Consider the following 8,256-nt stretch of genomic DNA (forward strand, 5'->3'; position numbering starts at 1 on the left):
CTACAGCTGTGCCAGAGACCCCTTGCTCAAGCCAGTGACCTTGGGCTCAAGCAAGTGACTATAAGTTTCAAGTCAGTGATCTTTGGGCTTCAAGCCAGTGACCATGAGGTGATGTCTATGATCCCACACTCAAGCTGGCAACCCCTCATTTCAAGCTGGTGAGCCCTCACTTAAGCCAGTGACTTCGGGGTTCCGAACCTACATCCTCAGCATCCCAGGTTAATGCTCTATACACTGCACCACCACCTGGTCAGGCTGATCATATAATTTTTATTATTCATTTTGTTTATGTGGTATGTCACATTTATTGTTTGCAGATATTGTAACAACCTAGCATCTCTGAAATAAATCAGAGATGATTTATGTTGTATGAATTTTTTTGGCCTGGTAAAGAATTGCTTTGTTAATACATACACACAAAGTATAAAGCACTAATGAACTTAAATCTCTATGTTATAGCAAAAACGGGTGGCAATTCAATGTCCAGAGTCTACAGAATGCTTGAGGGAGACTGCATCAGATTGGACTGCCTTGATGAAGAGGGAATATTCAGAAGTGAAGAGGAGCCAAAGTATAACAGCTTTTCAAGTTTCTTCTCTTCATTGAGGATTATGAGAGGCACTCCATTCAAGAGGAGCTGTGTGATCTGGTGTTCTTTAGGCAGGTCAAAACTCTCAGAATCAACAGGATTGAAGAAAAAGAAATTTTCTATTTTTGGATAGGTGTTACCTGAGGCAGGAACAGAGCTTTTTGCGTTATCAATCTTCCTGGTCACCCTTTTAGCAGAGAAGGTTTGACAGTTCCCAAAACCTTTCTGGAAGTTTTAGGTAAGACTGTGGAGCATCGAACATTTTGTCAACACCTGGTGTTGAAACCTGAGATTTCTCATCTTTGACTCAAGGCTGGGACCCCAGTTTTTGCTGGTCCTTAGGAGTCACATGTGTGTCTTGTCTTCCTTTGTCTTTCTCCACAAAGATCACAGTAACCATTCTGCATTAGTTAGGATCATTAGCCAAAATCAACCATGACTTAGCCTTGTATGATCTGAATCCACTTTGCTAATATTTTGTTTAGAATTTTAACATCTATGCTCATAAAAGATACTGGCCTATAATTTCTTTCTTTGTAGTGTCTTTATCTGGTTTCAGAATTAAGATATTGCTGACACCATAAAATAAGTTTGGAACTCCTCCTTCTCTTGAATTTTTTGGAAAGGTTTGAGAAGGATAGGTGTTAGTTCTATAAATGTTTGATAAAATTTGCCTATAAAGCCATCCAGTCCAGGCCTTTTGATTGTTGGGACTGTTTTGATTACTGCTCCAATTTTATTAGTTTTAACTAGTCTATTTAGATTTTCTGATTATTTCTGATTCAGTTTTGAAAGATTGTATATTTCTAGGTGTGTATCCATCTCATTCAGGTTGTCCAATTTGTTGGCATAAAATGTATATAATATTTTCTTAGAATGCTTTGCATTTCTGTGGTGTCAGTTGTTACTTTTCCTCCTTTATTTCTGATTTTATACAATTGGGCCCATTCTCTTTTTCTTGATGAGTCTGGTCAAAGGTTTATAAGTCTTGTTTAACTTTTGAAGAAACCAATTCTTGGTTTTATTGATCTTTTGAATTACTTTTAGACTCTGTTTTGATTATTTCTGTTCTGATTCTTATTTTCTTTCTTCTACTCACTTTGGGCTTTGTTTGTTGTTATTTTTCTAGTTCCTTTAAATGTAAATTTAGATTACTTATTTGATATTTTTTCCTATTTCTTCAGGCAGCCAAGTAATACTATTAATTTCCCTCTTAGGACTGCTGCTGCTTTGTCTTATAGGTTTTGAATTATTGTGTTCTCATTTTCATTTGTTTCAAGATACTTTTAATTTCTTCTATGATCTCATTGTTAACCCATTCATTGTTTTTTAACATGCTATTTAACCTCCATGTCTTTATATATTTTTCAGTTTTATTTTATTTTTCAAGTTATTTATTTTTATGATTGATTTCTAATTCCATACCATTATAGTCAGCAAAAATGTTTGATATGATTTCAATCTTCTTAAATTTATTAAGACTTGATTTGCACACTGACGTGTCATCTATCTTAAAATTCTTCTCATTTGTGCTTTGTAGTTTTTAACTTAAAAATAAAATATGTGTTTTGTTATACTTCACCTAAGTAATTTATTTTTTTATCCATTTCAAATGGCAATGTATTTTTAATTTAAATGTCAATATGTTTATTGATGGTATATAGAAAAATAATTAATTTTTTTTGTTTATTTTGTATCCTGCAGCATAGCTTAACTCATTTGTTAGTTCTAAGAAGTGTTTGTGTAGATATTTGGGGAATTTCCATGTAGAAAATTATGTTATATAAAAATAGAAACAGTCCTTGCCTAACCTGTAGTGGTACAGTGGATAAACCATCAACCTGGAATGCAGAGGTCACTGGTTCAAAACCCTGAGCTTGCCTGGTCAAGGCATGTATGGGAGTTGATGCTTCCTGCTTCTACCTCCTTCTCCCTCGCTACCTCAATCTCTCTCTCTTCTCTAAAAATTGAATAAATAAAGTCTTTAGAAAATAGGAACAATCCTATTTCTTCCTTTCTATGTATGTGTTTTACTTTCTTTCTTTTCTTGACTTATTTTAATAGTTAGAACTTCCATTATTAATTTGAGTAAGAACAGTAAGACCAGACATCACTGCCTTCTTTCCATCTTAGAGATTGTATTCAGTCTTTTATCAGCAACTACAATGTTAGCACTAGGGTATTTTTGTTTTGTTTTGATTTTTTTTTTTTGTATATTCTCTTTATCAAGTTATACTACAAGGCCATCGTACTCAAAACAGCTTGGTGCTGGCATAAAAAGAGGCATACAGATCAATGGAACAGAACAGAGAATCCAGAAATAAACTCACACCTATATGGACAACTGATATTTGACAAAGGATGTAAGAGCATACAATGGAGTCAAGACAGTCTCTTTAACAAATGGTGTTGGGAAAATTGGACAGGTACTTGCAAAAAAATGAAACTGGATCACCAACTTACACCATTCACAAAAATAAACTCAAAGTGGATAAAAGACTTAAATGTAAGTCATGAAACCATAAACATCTGGGAAGAAAACATAGGCAGTAAACTCTCCAATATCTCTCATAGCAATATTTTTGCTGATTTATCTTCACGAGTAAGTGAAATAAAGGACAGAATGAACAAATGGGACTATGTGACACTAAAAAGCTTTTGCGCAGCAAAAGACACTATTAACAAAATAAAAAGACAACTCACACAATGGGAGAATATATTCACCAATATGTCTGAAAAGGGGTTAATAACCAAAATTTATAAAGAACTTGTAAAACTCAACACCAGGAAGATAAATAATCCAATCAAAAATGGGCAAAAGAAATGAATAGACACTTCTCCAAAGAGGACATACAGATGGCCAATAGGCAGATGAAAAAATGTTCAACATCACTAATCATTAGAGAAATGCAAATTAAAACCACAATGAGATATCACCTCACACCAGTCAGAAACAACACATAATAAGTGCTGGAGAAAAGGGAAGCCTCTTGCACTGCTGGTGGGAATGCAGACTGGTGCAGCCAGTGTGGAAAACAGTATGGAAATTCTTCAAAACATTAAAAATGGAACTAGCCTTTGACCCAGCTATTCCACTTTTAGAAATATATCCTATGAATACCAAATCACTGATTCAAAAGAAAAAAATGTACCACCATGTTTATTGCAGCATTGTTTACAAAAACCAAGATCTGGAAACAGCCCAAGTGTGCATCAGAGCCCGAGGGGATTAAAAAGCCATGGTACATATACACAGTGGAATACTACACAGCCGAGAGGAAAAAGGAAATCTTACCTTTCGCGACAACATGGATGGACCTGGAAACTATCATTCTAAAAGAAATAAGCCAGACAGAGAAAGAGAAATATCATATGACCTTACTCATTTGAGGACTCCAATGAACAATGTGAACTAAGCAACAGAACAGAGTCAGAGGCGGGAACAAAGGGACCAAAGGGAAAGTGGTCAGAGAGAAAGTAGAAGAGAAGATGGGATCAGAGAAGGGAAAGAGATTAATGAAATTATATACACATAACACAGCATTATAGAGAACAGGACAGCAAATCCTGGAGTGAAAGAGGGAAGACATTGGGGGGGGGGGGGACATGAGGGAAAGCTGAGGGGAATAAAGGGATGGGGTAGATATATTTGGTGGGACACTTGAATCAATGTAAACAAATTAAAATCATAAAAAAAGAAAACCCTATCTAATTCTATTCTCTGAGTTATTTTTTAATATAAATGGGTGTTGAAGTTTTTTGAATGTTTCTCTACATTGATTGATAAAATTATGTAATTTTTAAAAATATTTTAAGTATGGAAGAATACATAAATTGATTTTCATATATTTAAACAGCCTTACATCTGTAGCATAAACTCTAGTCAGTCAAGGATTATAATTATTTTTTATATATTGCTTAATTAATTACATTTGCTGATATTTTGTTAAAGATTTTTATGTATGTCTTCATGAGAAATATTAGTGTATAGATGGTTTTTCTGTACTCTCTTTGATGGGCTTTGGTATTAGGTTAATATTAACTTGTTAAGTGAATTGGGGAGTGTTTCTTACTCTATTTGCTGAAAGCAATTGTGTAAAGTTGGTATTAATTTTTTAAATGTTTGATAGCATTACCCAGTGAAACCATCTGAACCTGGAGTTTAATCTTTTCATATTTTGTATTATATATTCATCTTCTTTAATAGTTATAAGGCTTTTCATAGTTTTTTAGCAAACAGATTGTAAGAATTTGGGATTATGGTGGAATTGATCAATCTCTTAGTCAATTTAACATAACGTTGTTAAATTTATGTACATAGAGTTCTACATAATATTCCCTTTCTTTGTAATGTTTGCAGATACTCCTTGTTTAAGTCCTGGTTCTGATGTTCTATGTCTATGCTATTTATATCCTTGTAATTTTTGGTTTGTCAACTTTATTGATCTTTTGAAAGAATCATTGTTCTCATTCATTGATTTTTCTCTATTTTTTTGTGTTTTTTATTTAATTCATTCTGGCTCTTATTATTTCTTTCATTTTACTAGTTTTAGGTTTAGTTTGCTTTTATTTATTTGGTTCTTTAGGTATAGACATTGATTATTGATTTATCTTTTTCTCTTTTCTAAAGTAGGCATTTAGTACAGGTATCCCCACTTTTCAAAAGTCTGTGCTACATCACATTGCTTTTACAAAAGACCAACATTAGTACCCCGTTTGGCTCACCAAAATAAATACAAAGATAATTTTTGATTTTACAAAAAGAGGTAAAATACAAATATAGCATTCAGCTTTTGCTTTGCAGGAAGTTTATAAAGAGTGCTCACCCCAGATAGCTACTGTGGTCCTTTTCGTAAAAACACGCTCAGCACCCGAGTGAGCATCAAACCACCAGAACCCTGAATTGTGTCTGTGAACATTTGTGCTTTAGCTCAATTTACTTTATTCATCCATCAGAAAAATGTATCTAAAAGTATCAGAAAATCCTAGAAGACTTCATAAGTATGTTACTCTTAGCATAAAACTAGATATACCTGAGATATACCTGTAATTAAGTGTTTTGATCATGATGAATAAAATAAAGACATTCGGCATGTATTGAATTTTGGTTCTGAGATTGCTCAAAAATTTTCTATATAAATTATGCCCTTTAGCTTACCTATTTCTGAATAGTGGGGGAAAGCTGTACCGTGATTTTCCTCAGCACTGCTGTAGTTGTATTTTGATATGTTGGGTGTTCATTCAGTTTGATGTGTTTTTGAATTTTTTATTTTTGAGAAAAATTTTCTTGGGACATCCTCCTTAACCATGGATTACTTCAGTTTTATTTGGTGTTCAAGTGTATAGAAATGTTCCTGTTATCTATCTGTCATTGATTACTGGCTTGATTTCATCGTAGTTAGAGACCTTCTGTATAATTTCAATACTATTAAATATATTGAGGTTTGTTTTATGCCCCAAAATATGGCCTATTTTTGATACATGTTCTGTGGAAACTTGAAAAAAAAAGTACATTATGCTGTTGTTGGGTAGAGTTATATATACATGTTGGTTAGAACTTACTGGTTGATGGTTGTATTTGTCTGTCTAGTTGTTCTATCAATTGTTGAGAATTTCCATAAAGATATTGGGATGAAACACAAGCTTTCTAAGGTTAGGACTCATCCCAAAGTCAGTGTGCTGTTAGAATTATTCTAAGTCATACATATATTTTGGCCATTCATGTATTCCATAGCCTACTTTTGCTCACCCTGTATATTAAGAGAGTTATTAAGACAGTGGCTTATTCTGAGGACTGGTTAGGCAGGGTCAAAATCTGAGGGCCATGTTATCAAGAAAAGTGGGTTGGAACTCTCAGGCATGAGTTGAAGCCTCTTTCTTTTTCCAAAGTGCATTTATTACTTTATACTTAAAAACTAGGCTACAACAAATAAAGAAAATATGCATATGCTTTGACACAGCAATTTTGTTTCTAGTAATTTATCCTAAAAATTGATTAAGGATGTGCATAAAGATTAATGTTTATAATGCTCATTGTAGCATTGTTTATTGTTACAAACCGGAAAATAGCCGATCCTGCAATATAAGAATGTGGCTAAAAAAATTATAGTACATCCATTTTATGAATATCATGTATTCATTAAGATTATGCTGTGGAACTTTACTCCCAACATGATATATCACCCTTTATTAGTAAGTTTGAAAAAAAAGGGAGTGGTTCTAAAATTATACATATAGAAGGCTCATATTTTGATTAAATATTTACACATTCTTAACAGATGTCTATGTCAAAATTTTAACTGATTGCCTCTGTTTAGTACATCTGTGATTGATTTTTATGTTCTTGTGCATTGATATAATTTTTTAAATTTCTGTAAAACTGTACATTATTTTTAAAGGCATAAAATGTGTTACGAAAACAATTAACATTCTATTTATAAATATAAAAAATATACCTGCATGATAAAATAAAAAACTAATATTGAAAAAGTGAGTGATGAAGGCCAGTATGTAGACATTTCTACCTTTTTTTTTTTTTTTGCCTGAATGGAACTTCTGAGACACATTTTTAAAGGCTTTTTACAAGGATCCAAGGGAGGCCATCTTTGTTGGGCTTCCGCTCCCTTCCCGGCTTTCCCTCATATCTATTGCCTAGGATAATGTTTGCAAATAAAAACAAACCTTTGCTTCAGTCTCTGCTTTGGGGAAAACTCAACTTAAGAAAATATTCTACCAAAATTGTTGCCTAAAATTATAAATAAATTCCCATCACACTAATACAAACCTAATCTGTTTCCTGTTCATGAAAACTGTATCAGGACCATGGAAAGTACAGCTTTGCAGAGCAAGGACCACAGATGGGAAATTCATCTTTTTTTTTATATATAAATAAATTTTTATTATAATGGGGTAACATCAATAAATCAGGGTACATATATTCAAAGAAAACATTTCCAGGTTATCTTGTCATTTAGTTCTGTTGCATACCCATCACCCAAAGAGAGATCGTCCTCCGTCACCCTCTATCCAGTTTTCTTTGTACCCCTCCCCCTCCCCCTCTCCCTTCTTCCCTTCCCCCACCCCCCATAACCACCCCACTCCTGTCCATGTCCCTTAGTCTCGTTTTTATGTCCCACAAATGTATGGAATCCTGCAGTTCTTGTTTTTTTCTGATTCACTTATTTCACTCCGCATAATGTTATCAAGATTCCACCATTCTGCTGTAAGTGATCCGATGTCATCATTTCTTCTAGCTGAATAGTATACCAGGGTGTATATGTGCCCCATGTTCTTTATCCAGTCTTCTATTTTTTTACAGTGATTAAAAGCCTTTAAGAAAACTCTTGGCCAATACAGCAAGAATCCATAAAAAAGTAATGTCCTTAACATGTTCACCAAGTCCAAATTGGCCCCATCACCACGCCAAATCCCTGAAAAATGCAACCCAACCACAGTTCAGTCTGTTAGGAGCTGTCACAGGGAGCAGGAGTCCAGAAAAGTCCACATCCAGGAAAAGTCCTCATGGCACTGGAATTGTTGTCACCGTTCTATACTTTGCAGCTCATGTCCAAGTCCCAATGACCGCTGCTTTTAGCTGGTAATGATTCAGGTAGACTGGAAAAGCCATTTGCAGCATGCGTAGATATGGAGCTTCTGTTCTCCTTTGC

At 34.1% G+C, this 8,256-nt stretch overlaps 1 pseudogene; it reads right to left on the reverse strand.

Moving 5' to 3' along the window:
- Positions 1–440: 440 nt before the first annotated feature.
- Positions 441–989, reverse strand: LOC136320276 (securin-like; annotated as a pseudogene).
- Positions 990–8,256: the final 7,267 nt, after the last annotated feature.

Source organism: Saccopteryx bilineata, chromosome 1 (assembly GCF_036850765.1).
Source record: "Saccopteryx bilineata isolate mSacBil1 chromosome 1, mSacBil1_pri_phased_curated, whole genome shotgun sequence".
NCBI lineage: Eukaryota > Metazoa > Chordata > Mammalia > Chiroptera > Emballonuridae > Saccopteryx > Saccopteryx bilineata.